Source organism: Mustela nivalis (assembly GCF_964662115.1).
Source record: "Mustela nivalis genome assembly, chromosome: 10".
Taxonomy (NCBI): Eukaryota; Metazoa; Chordata; class Mammalia; order Carnivora; family Mustelidae; genus Mustela; species Mustela nivalis.
In genome coordinates, this window is record NC_139029.1 from 17,344,227 (window position 1) to 17,360,461 (window position 16,235).

Here is a 16,235-nt window from a genome sequence, read left to right on the forward strand (position 1 = left end):
ATCCCCCATCCTTCCAGTCTAGATGAAAGGGGCTGATTTAGGGGGCACCCTCCAATCTTGCCCCTCTCCCCAGAGCTGCTAAGGGCTCTCTCTCATCCCTGGCCGCAGCCCTGGTGGTCCTAAACACGGAGTGTGAAGAGCTCCTGGTTTTGTTGGCACAACACAGACACCCAGTTAGTTAGAAAAACATGTGGCTTACTCTTCCCTCTCTGGGTCCTCCAGCCACCAACTTCTAATTCAATTTCCCTTGAAAAACAATGGTTTCAGTGGAGGGAGAAACAAGATTTTCCGAAACTTTGTAAAGCTTTGCAAAATAATTACCCCCGAAACTAGCAGACTCCCTGCCAGCTAGATTTGCCCCCTGGTTTCCTCCTGGAGTCGCCCTCCCAGATCGGATCCTGGGCATCCTCTGGGCATGGGGTACCCGGAGGTCACTGCTCTCCCTCCTGGTTGCTCATCTCCTCTTCCAGTGAGGACTGGTCTGGGAGGCAAGAGGGGAGGAGAAGGTGGTCTCTTCGTCCCCCACGCCTGGCCAGGCAGGGACCAGATTTTGATGGAAGCTCCTTGAGCTGGTTTCACCTTCGTGGTGCCCTGGCTGCTTCTATGGATGGGACTGAGCCCCGGGGAGGGTGTCTGACTGCAACCCCATCGAAGAGTAGGGGCCGGAAGGAGGCACCGAAATGCCTCCCAAGTCCTGACCCAGAGAAATTACAACATAATAAGTGTTTATTGTTTTAAGCCATTCAATTCGGGGATAGTCGTCTTTTTTTTTTTTTTCTCGTTTTTTGATTTTCTTTTATTTTTTCAGTGTTCCAAGATTCATAAGGTAATGTACCAGACCAGCCCTCTGTCGACAGAGCTCCCTGCTGATTCACAGCAGCCATTTGCCTCGCTTTGTTAAGAAAAATCATCTAACACTTGGAAATAGGCAAGGAGTAGGCGGCAGGTCTCTTCATTGTCACATCAGGGCTCCATTTAACAGGCCTGCCTTGGGTACTTAATTATCTGGAGGGATGTACCTTTGGCTTAGTGTATGCTGTTAGAAGGTGTGACTTTAAAAGTTATATGTTGGGGCGCCTGGGTGGCTCAGTGGGTTAAAGCCTCTGCCTTTGGCTCAGGTCATGATCTCAGGGTCCTGGCATCGAGCCCCGCATCGGGCTCTCTGCTCAGCGGGGAGCCTGCTTCCTCCTCTCTCTCTCTCTCTGCCTGCCTCTCTGCCTACTTGTGATCTCTGTCTGTCAAATGAATAAATAAAATCTTTAAAAAAAAAAAGTTATATGTTAACTTACAGATTTCTGTCTAACAGAGAACCCCCAAAAGTTATGGATTGTTGACCCTTTAGGACATTAACCAGTTTTGTATCTAACCAGGCCATTTTATTCTAACATTCTTTCTCTAGTATTCTTTAATGGTTCCCCTAGTATCCTTTGAAAGAGCATTGCCATCTTACTGCTGCTCCTACTCATGAGTTAAACAAATTTTTACATTTGTTCAATCTGTATTTGCATGGGAGTCCTACTTTTATATATATATATATATATATATATATATATATATATATGTATGTACCTTGAAGGTTACATACCTCCAGGAATGAGGAACTCACTACCTTTCAAGGACCTCAAGAGTCTTAGGACAGCTCCTAGAACAGGTTTAGGAGTTGTTCCTTATGCTCCTAGCTACATCCTCTAGCTACCGTTCTTCACTGAAGGACAGCCTCAGGAAGGGAGCTGAATCCCTAATCCCTGTGGTATCTACTCACCCCACAGAGCACAAGTACCGGATGCAGAGAGATGAAGAGACTTCCACAGGGCCGGGCATCATTCTGTAAAAGCCTTTCCCAGGCTAATATCCCAGCATCAAGGGCTTTTCACTATAGAGTAAATATTTTGTAACCAGAAAAAGAAGTTATTAAATTAAATTAAATTTTAAAAAGAATTAAATTATTTTTAGAATTTAATTGCTATCTATAGTCTTAGAATGCTATCTAAATGCTGTGTCTGTGAGTGAATGGAGAATGGGTAAGTGAGTGGGGAAGAACTATTTCTTTTCTTTTTTTTCCCCCCTAGGCAAAGAACTTTACTAATCTTGTTTCAAACTTTATTCCCAGGCTTCTTCAGCTTAATTAGCTGCAAAGAATGAATTGTGTATAAGCAAAAACTGAAAAGAGCTGCAGTGTCCAAGGGGCTTGGGCTTAAAAATATTAGAGATCTAGATTTTATCAGATCCATGAACAAAATTTTAAAAAGCAGTCATAATATAAAATAGCAGCTCCCAGTAACTTCTTCAAGTTTTATCTTCTTCAGAAGTTGACTCAATTCAGTTTGCTTCATTCTTGGAAGCGTCATCAAAATTCTCCACAAGATCTGGAACTTCATCATCCTCCTCCTCTCCGGTAGCAAGTGGTGATTTTCCATCCACAGATTGTTTGGGCAGAGCTTCAGCCAGTCTTCAACTAGTCAGACTGCACCACGTTGGTTTAAGATACTGGGTAGCATTTCTGTCAGCTGCTTTGTCTCAGCATGGCCTGTAATGATGACAGCGATGCCTGAACTTTGGGGTTGTTAAAGTGGATCACTGTTCCTTGGTTTGTGAACATATTCACTTCTTCAATACCAGAGATATTGTTTACCCCTAACTTCTTTAAGGAGAACTGAAGTTTTTTTTATCATCTGCTGTAGCTGTTCTATGAACCACCTTCTTCTTTGGGTGAGCAGTTCCTTTCCCACCAATGCACACTTGTGCTTGCAGTTTGGCGAGTTTCTCCTGGTTCATGATAGTTTCTTTCATCTTGCTGGAGCGGAAATGGGACCGCGCAGGGGACTAGGATTGGTGCTCAGGGGGGTCTCGGGCGCACCAGCTGAGATTAGGTGCACACACACGGGGATGCAAGATGGCAGCTACGGGAAGAGCTATTTCTGATGCACTGTGCACAGGCCTATGCAGTTTAAGGAACTGGAGATTGGCAGGGGTCCACTCTGACCCTCTACCTAATCTCTTGTCTTTAGGATTTGGAGGGCTATCACCAGGTAGGATCTCACTGGTTTCCTTTCTGGCCTTGTGGCTTTTGGGATGAAGGCCAAATCCCCACTTCAACCCTCTCTGTATGGCCCACCCCTGCACCCCACCCTCTTTTGTCTCATGCCAACCTCTCCTTTGCCCCCTTCATTCCAGGCACACTTTCTCTCCCTTAGGTCCACTATGGTCCTCTGCACCACCTGGTCTTTGTCCATGCTGTCCTCTGTCTCTGTGTTGCATCCTTCATCTACTCCTGGCCTGGGCCACTTCCTGCCTTCATAGAGGCTCTCAGAGCACCTCTACCCTGCCCCTCCCCCCCTGCACTCATTAGGTGGCAATTTAATATTTCTTTGTGAATGACTTGCTAGTGGCGGCCTCCCCTGCTGGACCATGGGTCACAGGAGGATGGGGGCCACCTCTGCTTTGTCCTGTGCTTTGTGCTCCAGGGCTCACACTGGACCTGGTGAACAATGGACACTCAGTGCCGGCAAAGAAATAAAGATTTCGTGACAAGTGGTGGCAAAATGGGAAGCTAGCACCAAAGCTGCTGGGCTCCAGGTCCAGTGCTCCCTTTGCAGCCAAGCGTCGGGGGGCAAACTTGATTCTTGTTAAACTGGATGAGAGTGTGTTGGCCTTTCACATACCCACAAGCCGTGACTCAGGTTATATGAAGTACAATCAAATGGTCCCTCTTTTTTTCTCCAAAGACAGCAGTTTACTAGCCACAAGAGGCCTCTTGCCGCCTACTCACACCTCAGCTCAGCCAGAGGGTTTTATTTAAAAAAAAAATATGTATAACACAATGGAGGTAAATGCTCATTGAAAAAAATGCAAAATGCTACCAAAGTGTGGTGAGAACAAAGTGGAAGGTCTCCCGCCGTCACACTCCCAGAGGTAACCACTGCGCTGTCTACACTGTGAAATAACCATAACTGTGATCACAGCTGACTTACCTGGGCCTACTCGAAGCCAGGCTACTTTACATCTGAGGTGCCACAGGAGCCCAGAAGGTAGGTACTTGGTTTTCACTCCCACGTCCTCCACAGAGAACTGAAATGTGCAGTGAGCTTGAACAAGTTGCCCAAAGTCACACAGGCAGGAAGTGGCAGAGCTGGACTGGATTCCAGGAAGAGTGGGGACAGTCTAAGTGCTTCATCTAGAGACCTCTTCCTCTTAAGCAGGTGTCTACCCTTAACATCTTAGAGCCCCGATGTTCAAGGATGGAGTCGGGACCTAAGCCTTGACTTCTCTTTCTCTGCTCTGTGACCTTGGACAGCTTACTAAACCTCTCAGTGTCCCAGTTCCTTCAGCTGTTAAATGGAGAGCAGGGTGGTTCCACTTTTGGGCTGGCTGCCCGTTAGGGGACAGAAAGTGATTGGAGCACAGCTCCGCAGGCAGCCGGAGGTGTTCAGGCTGTGCTGCAGGTGTTGCTGTCATCCACACCAGGTGCGAGCTGTGCTGGGGGCACTGGGAGGCAGTCTTCTGCTCCCCTGCAGCGAGCCCCAGTCCAGAGCAAGCAATGACACCTGCCCCCACCCTTCTCTCTACTGGCAGCTCAGGGGCTGAACCCAGGCTTTCTGAATTGTAGCAGGTGTCACTGCGACACAGGACAACAGCTGCCCACCGTACGGCACCCCTGGAGAGCTGGGAGCTCTACAAAGACCTTTCTGCCCATTTCAGTCCATCAGGGCTGCCTTGGTTGGGAGGTTGGGAGCTGGACGGCAATGAGTTCAAGTCTGTCCTCTGGTGCTCCCTGCCGCGGTGCTGTGGGCAAGAGGATTTGCGTTCCGCCTCAAGCTAGACACAGAGCGAACATGCAGCAGGAGAACCGAGTGAGCTGAGCCCCCACCTGCTGGAATCGAGAGGAGAAACAAAAGACGCATGCGCACGCCGCGCCCTACGTGCACCTCGTGATCCGTGAGGCGTCAGCTGCAAGCGTGACGTCACGAGCCCTTCACCATCGCGTCACAGTTAGACCCAAGCAGTTAGTGTGCTGGTGAGGGAACAGAGGCTCACCGGAGGCAGTGACTTGTCCAGAGCTGAATTTCTGGCATTTAATGAGCTCTGTTTCCTCCGAGGGGACACCCCGAGCCCCAGGGGAGCCAGCAGCCTCCTCTGCACCCCAGGATAGGCCCCTGGCCGCTGCCTCCAGTCCCCCTCCTCCCGTAACACCAGGTCCCCCTGCTGCAACTGTAACACTTCTGGCCCCCAGGACCCTGGGGAGGGGGCCCTGGAGAAGGAGGGGGAGACCGAGAACTGGCCAAAGGAATTCTAGACTCCCAGGTTTGGAATGAGAGAAGCAGACATTCTTGAGACAGTTGGGCCCCCATGTCTGTCCCACCCTTTTCGAATAAGCCCGAAGCAGCTTGCCCCCTGGTGAGCCAATCAGTAGTCCAGCCTCTGCTTACACACCCACCGGTAGGGATCCTGCTGCCTCCTGAGGCCCCCGCTGCACCCCGGGCAGTGCTGGCTCTTGGGGGTGCATGGGAAGGCGGCCATGGGGGTGTCCATGGGCTGATGGAAATGAATCCGTTTGGAGAAAGCCCTGGGGCAGAGCTCACTATACCCTCCCCGCCGATCCAGAGGCATGTGACTAGCGGAGGTCCCTTCCCAGGACTGCCAACCCTACTATTTCCATACCAGCTCGTCCAGACCTTCCTTGGCAAAGGAAGGCTAATCCTCCCAACACCCTCGTGCGGGGAAGCTTAGGACTATCTACGGATGGAGAAAATGAGGCACAAGACAGGGCAGCGCCATGTCCAAGTGCACATGGCAGTAAGTGGTAGAGGTGGGCACTGATCCTACCTTTGGTAAAATGCCTGAGCCAGAAGGCTCCTGACACAGGATCGTCGGTTCAGGGACTTTCAACTGACTGCTCAGTGGAATCACCTGAGGTGGGGACACCCCCAAACCTTAGTTATGTGCTCTAAAAGACCTCCCCACCAGTGTAACCAGGGTTGGGAATCACTGAGGGACCCAAGCCATCATTTTTTAGGTGAGGCAACAAAGGCCCAGAGAGGCCAAGTTGCTTGTCCAAGGTCACACAGTAACTCGGTGGTATTAGAACTGGGTCTTGGGGTCCTTCAAACCAGCAGGACTCTGACACTTCTCAGGGCTGCTGCAGAATAAACTAATTGCATTTGGTTGGTCCTGTCCTGCCTACCCCCACCCTGTCCACACCCACCCCTGGCTGCAGCTGCCCAGCCCCCAGCCCGATTTCTCCTCTGGATTGGCTGGCTCCTCCGCATTTGGAAGCAGAGGGAAAATCCACCAGTGGAAACAGTGGCAGGCGTGGGGTCCTTTCGCCTCAGTCTGTGGGTTTGTCTTCCTCTTACCTTTCATGAGATGGGCTGGAGGATAAACAGAGCAGTGTTCCTTGTAAAATGAAGAGGGGCCATACTTCTGCAAAGACGCTGGGGTTGGGGGGGTGGGTGTGAGGGGAGCCCATCTGGGGACCCCCTGGGCCTGGGCTCCAGCAAGCGAGGTTGTCAGTATAGTGGGGACACCCAGCTCAGTGCCCTGCAGCCAGGCTCCTCTCACCACTTCCGTTTTGCTGGTCAAGTGAATATAGCCTCAAACTGCCCCCGAGCTGGCACCCTGCAGCAGATGGGGCCAGTGGTCGTATGGTCCTGGCAAGTTTAGATGAGATGAGACATGTTGGGGGGCTTCCTGCAGGCAAGTGTAAGCACCTGTTGTTATCACAGGCCTCTCTCCTGGGGCTGGGCGTGAACGTGTCCATCTCCGTGCGGCCCTGACTAAGTGTCTTTCCACCCTGAAGCCTCAGTTGTCTCTTCTGTGAAATGGGAGGAGGGTGATTTCTGGCATCCTTTCCTGCCCAGCTGTTCAGAATTGAGTTTTTACTTCTTTCAGATCATGTGGTAGTCACATGTTTGGAGCAGACAAGGTCAAGAGCCACACCTGGCATCTGACTCTGATCCTTTTGGCACTGTCAAGGCAGGCAATGCTGACTATTCCCCACGCGGGATGGGACACAGCTTGGAGGCCCAGGCTAGCCCTCCTGCCTCAGCGGTGCAGTATCTTCCTGGTCTGGAGGCTGGTTCTGAAAACCTACCATCTGTCCACACCTTCTGAAGCTCCCGTTTGTTGACCACCTTCTGTGTGACAGGCTCTGTGACACGGTGTGACTTGGTCAGAGTCTCAGTGGGAGGAATGAGCCCGGCACTGAGGCCTGTGTGGCTCTGAGTTTCTGCACTTGGCCCCACACTGCTTTATTTTGCTAAAATAGTGCTCATGCTACATTTATAAATGTCTCACTACACTCCTGAGAGTTAATGGCAGTTGGTCAGAAGAAGGGTCCCAGAAGCCAAACTGCCAGGGTTCAGATCCTGGCTCTTGCCTTTGCTGTGTGACCTGGGGCAAGTTTCTTAACCTCTCTGTGCCTCAGGTTTTACACCTGTAAAATGGGTTACTGACTTCCTTCCAAGAAGAACAGTATAGAAAGGGAGGGGTCTGAGGGTGAGGTGAGTAAATTGACAGTTTAGAGTTCTAACACACTCCGTTAGCTACTGGTCAAGGTCAATATCAACAATGACAATGACGGGTTACGGGGATAAGTATGTGTCTTTTATATGATGTGATGAAATGGCACTTTACCTCTGCGGTCTCCCTCCTCAAGTCCTGTAACTCCAGGCTAATCATGGGAAAAACACGAGAGAAATTCCAATAAAAGGACATACTACACAGTACTTGACCAGCACTTCCCAAAACTGTCAAGGTCATTTAAAAAAAAAAAAAAAAAAAAAAAAGGAAAGTCTAAGAACCTGTCCGAGCCAAGAGGAGATTAAGGAGACAGGACAGCTAAGTGTAGTGTGGTATCCTGGGTGGGATCCTGAACCAGAAAAATGACATCAGGTAAAAACTACAGAAATCTGAATAAGGTATGGATAGTAACATCAACTCATTCGTTGTAACAAATGCTCCATAGAATGTCAGGTATTAATCAAAGGGGGACCCGGGTGTGTGTTGGGGAGGGTATATGGGAACTCTGTATTATCTTCTCAATTTTTTCTGTAAATCTGAAACTTTTAAACACTAAATCTTATCTTTTTTTTTTTTTAATGGGAAGAATGAGAGTCCCTCTCTCCTAGGGTAGTTGGAAGGATAAAAGGAGCAAGTACATGGAAACTGCTTTGAACAGACTCTGGTCCAGGCTAAGCACTCCGGGATGGCTGACGGTCATTATCATCACTGGGTGGGGGTGGGCCACCAAGTTCATGCACTGGAGGGTCGGGTGGTTCACTCCCCACCTCAGGGAAACCATTTCTCCTATGATTCTGAGAGGGCAGGTCCGGCTTTCTCAGGATTTAATCACCCACCCTGTTGCAGTCAGCCTGTGTGTCCTTCCCTGGGGCCTGGGATGGGCAGAGGAGTGGAGGGTTCCCTGCAAGGAGCCGGTATGGCCCCAGTCTCAGAGCCGGCAAGCCCGGGGGGACCCCGATCCCCGCCAGCTGTGACCTAGAGCAAGCGAAGTCATGGGTCTGAGCCTCCGTTTCCTTTGTTGTGAAGTGGGGGTATTGGCCTCAACGTCGTGCGGCCTGGCTGGGGAATAAGTGCTCAGATACAGGAAGAGTTCCGGATGGGGGCAGGGTGGAGCTAGCATGTTGAGGAGTGTCCTGGTTGGAACGATGCCCTCGATTGTCCTTTGCTTAGCATCCCCATCCCCAACCCTGCAGAATGACCTTTCTCCTGGCTTCCAGATGGTTCCTCTCCTGCTCACGTGGGACGAGAAGGGGCTCTGAGCACAGGTGGACTAGAACCAGGGGGCGGATGGCTTTTCTGGTCCCGCAGGAGGCAAGTCCAGAGAGAGGCAGGGCCTGAAGGCCATCTGCTTCTCCCCAGAGGAGAGGGGTGGGCTTGTCCTGGGGGCCAGGAGGAGAGCTGAGTGTTGGCACTCTCCGGGCTTGCTGGAGCCAGACAGTGGGGGTATGGAAGATGGCTGTATGGCGCAGGGAGCCCCCAGCTCCTGCCTCCAGAGACTCCAGAGCCCCGGTCTGGAGACTCGCAGCCCCATCCATGTCCCAGCTCGTCCTACCTCCCGCAGCCACACCACGGCAACCCTGGTCTACAGGCTTGAAATCCATTTGGTCCTCTATAGGCAATTCATCGCCTTGGAGTCCTCAGCCTTGACCCCAGCCACAGACCAAGCCCTGATTCATCTTGGCACATCGCCCTGGCCAAACCGAGCCCTGACCCTGCTCTCACATGGACCCATAACCACAGTTCTGACCCTAAGCAGCCATGTCAGAGATGTAGATGTGACTTCTGGAAGTGCCCAGGCCACTCACTCCCTGGGGCTGGCCTGTGGGGCCAATAGCATCGTCCCCGAATGTGAAGGCCATCCACACAGTTCTATGACAACCCGGACATGCACTGCAAAGCCCTTGGCTATTCCTTGGGAGACATGGGCCCCGTACCACCTTCTTGTGACCTGGGCATGCCCAACCCTCCTTGGCCTCAGTTTCCCCTCTACCCTCTGAGGGATGAATGTATGACCTTTGAGGACCTTCCCAGTTCTGACAGCTGGTGATTCAGGAGACATGAAATGTTCTTGTGGGCCTGTTTCCAGACTTTTCCTGCCTCTTACTTCCCTAGTCTGAATCCCTTCCACTCAGCTCTCCTGGCCTCAGGCTCACAGCCTAGTAGTTAGAAATAGCCTTTGGGGCCATACAGACCTGGCCTCAAAACCCAGGGAGGGACCTCAGCAAGTTTCTTTGCCTCTCAGAGCCTCAGTCTGCTCATCTGTGAAATGGGCATTTTGAATTTTGGGAAGTCTCATGTGGGTGTTGGGAAGCGTTTAGCACAGAGCCTGGCATGAACAAAGGGTCAGAATGTCAGAGCCGAACGTACTGCTCCTGTGTGGAGTTCCTGGGTTTTACTCTGGTTGTTCCCTTTCTCAGTGGGGAAACTGAGGCCTAGAGAGGTGAAGCTCCTTGTTGACAGAGTGGGACCAGCAAATCCTATGGTCCACCCCTAACCCTCTCCCTCTGCATGCCAAGGAAACCATCACAACCCTGGGCAGGTGGCCGCTGCTCTCTGAGACTCAGTTTCCTTCTCTGTGAGAGAAGGATGTGGAACCAGTGGGACCTCCCCCTCCAGCTCCCAGAGCTTCTCTGGCTCAGCTACTGAAGAAGACAGGAGCGTGCTGGGGTAGGAGGTTATGGTTGGATGACAGGCCTTGAGAAACCTCTGGAATGTGGGTTTGAAAGTTTGGGGCCCATTTTTGCTACAACAGTTCCCCCTTCTCCCTTCCTTTCTTTTCATGACTTTTCACCAACTGTTTCTTCCCTTAATCCAAACCATTGTTTTTCCAGGGTGAAATTTAAATCAAAGCCACATGGTTCCCCCAACACACGCACACCCTTGCCAAAGGGAAGCGTGTTCTGGGGGAACAGTAACACCCCTTGAAGAGGACTCTGATCTCTTTGTGTGGATCACCAGGCAATGGGAAGATTCGGGGGGCTTTGAGTTGGCCTGACGATAGCGGGCTCAGAAGTTTCTAGACCCTAACGTGACTCAGACCAGGAGCAGGGAACAGGAGGTCAAGAGCCCCTTTCCTGAGCCTAGGGTCTCCATCTTATAAGCCATGGCACATGGGATGGTGCCCGGAGCCCTGAGCCCCCATCTGGGGGTGGGTGGGTTCGCAAATCAGCACAGCGGGGCTTGGCCTTTCAGGTGACGTGAGCATGGCGGAAGTGTGATCCCTGGTTTGTGTCTGACTCTTACTTGCTGTGTGAGCCCAGACAAACTCGTTAACTTCTCTGAGCTTCAGATTGGTAAAATGGACGTCTTGCCAGACCTCTCTCTTGGGGCTTTGGGGAGAGGATGCAGGCAAATGGTCAGCAGGACAGAGCCGAAGGACCAGGCATGGGCTGCACAGTGCAGCTCCCAAAAGCAGCTTGGGAGGCTGCAGGGGGCGGTCTCCGAGAAGAGGGAGGGAGATGCCACGCACGGTACCAGGAGAGGGGGGAGAGAGAGCAGGAGGGGCAGGGACCGGGAGGCAGGGACATCTGGACACACGAGGGCCCTGGAGCAGAGGATCACAGGGCTCTGAAGGGGGCAAGCTGCGCTCCTTCAGGGAGGGGAGGTGGAGGGAGCCAGGAAGGTGGGGGAGGAGCCCCAGCCAATCTTCAGGGACCCCTCTCCAGGGGCTTCCCCAGGCCTTGCCTCTGCTTTGCATAGTCTAGCACTCCCAGCTGTGCCCCTGGGGAGGGGTGAGGTCAGGACAGCAGGGGTAACCTCCCCCACCTCCCTGCACACACAAGAGTTAGCCACCTGCCCCCCCCCCCCCCCCCCCCCCCCCCGGGCGCATGTCTCCAGAAGGCCTGGCCACCTGCGGGGTGAGCACACGCATACGCATAGGTCCCCACGTCCAGGCACACAGACTGAGACATGCATGCAAATTTACACACACTAGACTCCTATGCAAAATACAGACCCAGACAGGCCCTGGCCCAGAGACACAGCCCCACACCGGGTCAGACCCACCTGCGTGAGTGCACGGGCGTGCGCATGAGCACGCACACACACACACACACACACACACACACACACTCATGCAAAATGAGAGCCAGGGAGGCCTTTGGCAGCCCGGGCTCTGAGAGGACAGCCTTTCCGCTCCTTTCTCCTCTCCACAAACAAACAGCACCTCTCCGGTGTCGGCCCCAAGTCAGGCCCCAGACAAAACAGACACAGTCCCCACTCCTGGAACTTACATTCTAGTGAGAAAAAAAGAAATTGATCATACTTGTTGAAATAATTATTACTCTTCATATAGTCACGTGATTTTATTCCTTTAATCCTCACAACGACCTTCTGGAGTTGAGGGTATCTGTGTGACAGATTAGGACAAGGGGGCCTGGAGAGCTGGGGTGGCCTGCTGGAAGCCCCTGAGCTGACAAGAAGCAGCCCCACTCAGAGGGGTGGGGACAGGACTCTGCTTCCCCCTGCGGTGACCTCCACACAGGCCAGAGCGGCTCTGGGGACCGTACCTCACCTGGGGGGAGATCTACTTGTGGAAAGGCCTGGCTGCTGCTGTTAGCTCACCTGTGACGCTGGACCAGCCACTGTCTCCTCACTTTGTCTGCATCCACTGGACGAAATGATTCTGCCCCTCTTACAGAAGGGGACACAGTGTCTCCGTGAGGACAGGCGGCCTTATGAGGTGCAGAGCTGGACACTGCGTGCAGGACCAAGGGCCTCCTCCACCAGGGGTCAGAGAAAACCAACTCCAGCACCCCAGACACTTCCATCAAGCAGTCAAGGAGACCTCCCTGACCCTGGGTTCAGTTGGACACAGTGCTGGGCACAGGGGTGGGGTAAGTGGCAGACCCAGGGGGCCAGCCAGCCCCATCGGCTCCAGGCTCAGCCCCTAAAATCCCGCCGGGCCAGCCTGTGGGCTCACACTGCCTCCCAAAGTACCTTGAGAGTCACCACCAAGGACTGCCGGGGCCAAAAGAGCCCTGTTCCTTGAGGGCCAGGGCAAGAGGAAACAAACATTTAGTGCTGTGGTGGCTGACTGCCCTTTCCCTGCAGCAGGGAGGTGCGGGGGGCACCCTTCATTCAGCCCCGCCCCAAGTACTGCATCATTTCTGGGGGCCTCTTGGAAATCACCCTCTTCTGGGGCAGCGCCTGCCCACTAGCCACTCACAGTCTGTCCTGGAGCTGCTTAGTCACCTGACGAAGCTGGGGAATCTTATAAAATGCATATTCCTGGGCCTCTCCAAATTTACTAAATCATAATCTCAGGGCTGGAGTCCCAGAATCTATATTTTTTCAGAGCCCAGAGATCTAGAGACCTGAAGAAGCCAGCACCAAGAACCCCTGGCCCAGGGCCCTGAGAACCAGGGTCTCCTAACTTACTAGTCAAAATTATTAGTCTTATTTAATGCTGGATCATTCCTCAAATGATCTAGTAGGTGCTCAGGAAATGTTTGGTAGTGATGCCGGCCGGGGATGTGTGGCAGAGAGGTCCATCTGGACAGCCACTGGCCTGCTGTGTGACCTTGGGCAAGTCACTACCCTCTCTGGGCCTTGGCTCAGATAGTTTCTAAGGACTAGGTTGACAGTGAGCACCTGGGTGGTGATCTCAGTCCCAGCCTGGGAAGGAACAAGACTGATTTCCCAGGCATCTCTGGGAGTTCCCTAGGTTACCCTCTGAAAAATGGGCCCAGGACATTGAGTCACTCTGAACTAAACTGGGCACAGCCTGGACGTAGAGGGCGCTATTCCACACCTAAAGGGAGCACCCTTGGCCAGCCCCTGAACCCCAGCCTGGGCCCAAGGGCTGCGCTTGAGAGAAGTGACGACCCTCCTACCCCTCCCCCCACCACACACACACCATGGGGAGGCCAAGGTGGTGGGCGAGGAGCAGGTGCTCAGGCTTCCACTTCTTAGAATCCCAGCAAGGCCTGGGTGGGTGAGCTCATTTACGGGAAAGGGGGATGGGGGCTCGATGTTCTCACCTGGCCTGCTTGGAGGGGGCAGCAAGTGCGTCAGCAGCCCCGGGGCCTGGCCTGCCTCCGGAAACGCCGCCCAGGGCTCAGTCACGAACCCAGGCGGGCTGGGGGGGCAGCCAGAGCACTGAGGGGAGTCAGGTGACCTGCGAGGAAGCTTGGCCGGAGGCCTGGAGGCTGCACCGGGGTGCAGAGTGAGGTCAACTTCCCCCTTCCTGGGCTTGTGCCCCCACACCCGGCTGTCCAGCTGGATGTCTCTTCAGCTGTCTGTCTGTCTGGCCTCTGTCCTCCAGCCCACCAGAGGCTCAGGACCTCTGCTTGGTCCCCCAGTGCCTGAGAAGCCTGAGTTCCCATCAACAGCCAGCCTCCAGGGGCCTTCAGGTCAGGGTCTCCCGTCAGATTAAGGTGCAGACCCCAGCCAGGGCCTGGTGGGGAGAGCCCTGCCTCCCCCAGCCCTCCCTCTCCCTCCTCCTCCACTTCTCTGCAGCTATTTAAAGCAAGTGGTAGCCGTGGGAAACTTCTTCAGATGTGTGGTTTCGTCTTCTTCAGCACAGGGACTGGGCGTCTGCTCTCTCTCGGTCTGGTGACTCACCCAGAGTGAGAAAAGCCTTTTTGTTGCTTGATGCTCGCTCGAGGCTCTGTGGTCTGAGAACCTGGCCTGATGGGGCCTTCCCTCGCTGGGACTCCTGGAAGGCCTTGGAAGTGCCCGGAGCGGCCCCTTGGTCCTGTCATCAGACCCAGAAAGGCCGGGGGCTGAAACATTCTGCTGGGAGGGTGCTTATCTTTAAAACTCGTCACAGCCACCACCTCCTCCAAGAAGGCACCCTTGATTCTTCCAAAACCTCTAGCCATCTCCCCCTGAGCAATGCAGTCCTCTGCCCTCAGTCTTCCCATCTGTGAAGTGGGGCAGTTGAGTCCAAGCTTACAGATCTGCATGGAGGTTAACTGTAGGATGCTCAGCGTGGTGTCTGACACACAGCAGGGACTCAGTGGGTGCGGTTTATCACCAGTAAGATTCGCCAGCATTGACTGAGCCCTGATTTTGTGCCAAGCCCCAAGTAAATGATCCCATTTACTTCTAACTCTCCTAGGAAGTGCTTACTAGTAGCACTCCCGTTTTACAGATGAGGAAACTGAGGCACAGGGGGTCGAGTATTGTATGTGTTAGCTCATGGCTAGTAAATGCAAAGCGAGATTCGAAACTGGGTGATGAGATTCAAACCCCCACAGAGCCCAAGCCACTAACTGCCCGTCTCAGGAGCTTGGCACATGGTAGCTGAGAAAAATTTGGATTCTAAGAGCTATGAAGAGCATGTTCCTTCTGCCCAGAGCCTTTACAGGCTGTTCCCTCTACTTGGAGACTGACTCCAGGTTGCTTGCCTGTCCATATCCTCCTCAAGCTTGAGACCTCAGCTGGAAAGTCACTTCCTCCTGAACCTTCCAGGATTGCCTCTCAGGTGCCCTCAAGGCACACGGCCCCTCTCTGCCTGCTTATAATTGCCTTTGGATCATGACCAGTGCCTGGGTTCCTATCTAGACTGTGAGTCTTCCTGGCACACAAGAGATTCTCAAGGCTGTGGACTGAGTAAGTGCCACCAGCGTGTCCAGCATCTGGGCAAAGCAGAGAGAAGCATTCACCGGGAAAGTTTTCATGGAACATCTCTCTTGGAATAGAAACCCCTTTGGGAGAAGCAGGCCCTTAGATCTGCTGCTCCATAAGGCTGTAGGGGAGACAGGAGGGTTCCAGAGGGGGTTTGAGGAAAACCCGGTTTCTCAGGACAGCACATGGTCACCCCTCCACAGACATGTGCTTCTAGCCCTGGAACATCGTGGAAGTAAGACAGAAGGAGTCTGTCCTTGGCTCCCAGCACTCCCTGCCACCACAGGAAGAGGCTGCTGTCCCTTGAGGAAGGAGCCCTCAGCTCTGTCCCTGGGGGTCTAAAGGTCACCAGGGTCAGGCCAGATGTCCCTAATTATAGGCTAGGCGTGGGGCAGAGACTGGTGCCAGGGAAGAGGTACGCACAGAGTCTTGGGTCTCCAGGGTCAGAAGGGAGCCGGGCCCCCTGTGGGATGGCGTGGAGAGTGAGGCTGGGTGGCCCGGCCCGATGGAGCTGTAGCTACTGTCTCACGATGTCCGGTCAGTGCTTCAAGAACTGCCAGCAACACAGAGCGCTGTGGCCTCTGACGTGCCCAGTGACCCTACTACTGGGTGGGGACAGGCCCAGGTGCTCGGGCCACAGAGCAGCTGGGCCAACCGAGGCCCCCCTCCATCTCTGCGCTGGGGAAGGGGCTATAGCCACAGCAGCCTCATCAGCAGGGACAATGCAGTGATCAGTGGGTGCAGCCACGCCAGCAAGCCGCCGGGTGCAACCGCGCAGAGGACCAGAGCAGCCACACCAGCAGGAGCGCGGAGGACCGAGAGGATAGCAGGCGGAGAGGAGCGCGGAGGACCGCAGAAGCAGGCGATGCTCCGTGTGGCGAGCAGATGCTGGGGCTTCGGCCACTGCTGTTCCCTCCATGCAGCTCCAGCTGCCTCGCAGGCTTCACCGGAGGCGGCGGTCGCCCAGGGAGGCATGAGGAGCATGGACATGATGGGACACTGCGGCCAGGAAGCCGGAGGTGGCAGGAGAGAGGCCCCAGGAGTGGGGTGGGGGGCTGGGGAGGACAGGGACCGGCTTGGACATCGGGGGTTGTCCTTCCCAGCCCCAACGGGCCTCTCGTACCCCCTCCTCCCTCTGGTCCTCA

At 53.8% G+C, this 16,235-nt stretch overlaps 1 pseudogene across 1 annotated transcript; it reads right to left on the minus strand.

The window, feature by feature from the left end:
- Positions 1 to 2,075: 2,075 nt before the first annotated feature.
- On the minus strand, positions 2,076 to 2,834 carry LOC309841472 (transcription factor BTF3 pseudogene; annotated as a pseudogene). Its single transcript has one exon. The product of its transcript is annotated as a transcription factor BTF3 pseudogene (transcript).
- Between the last annotated feature and the right edge of the window lie 13,401 nt (positions 2,835 to 16,235).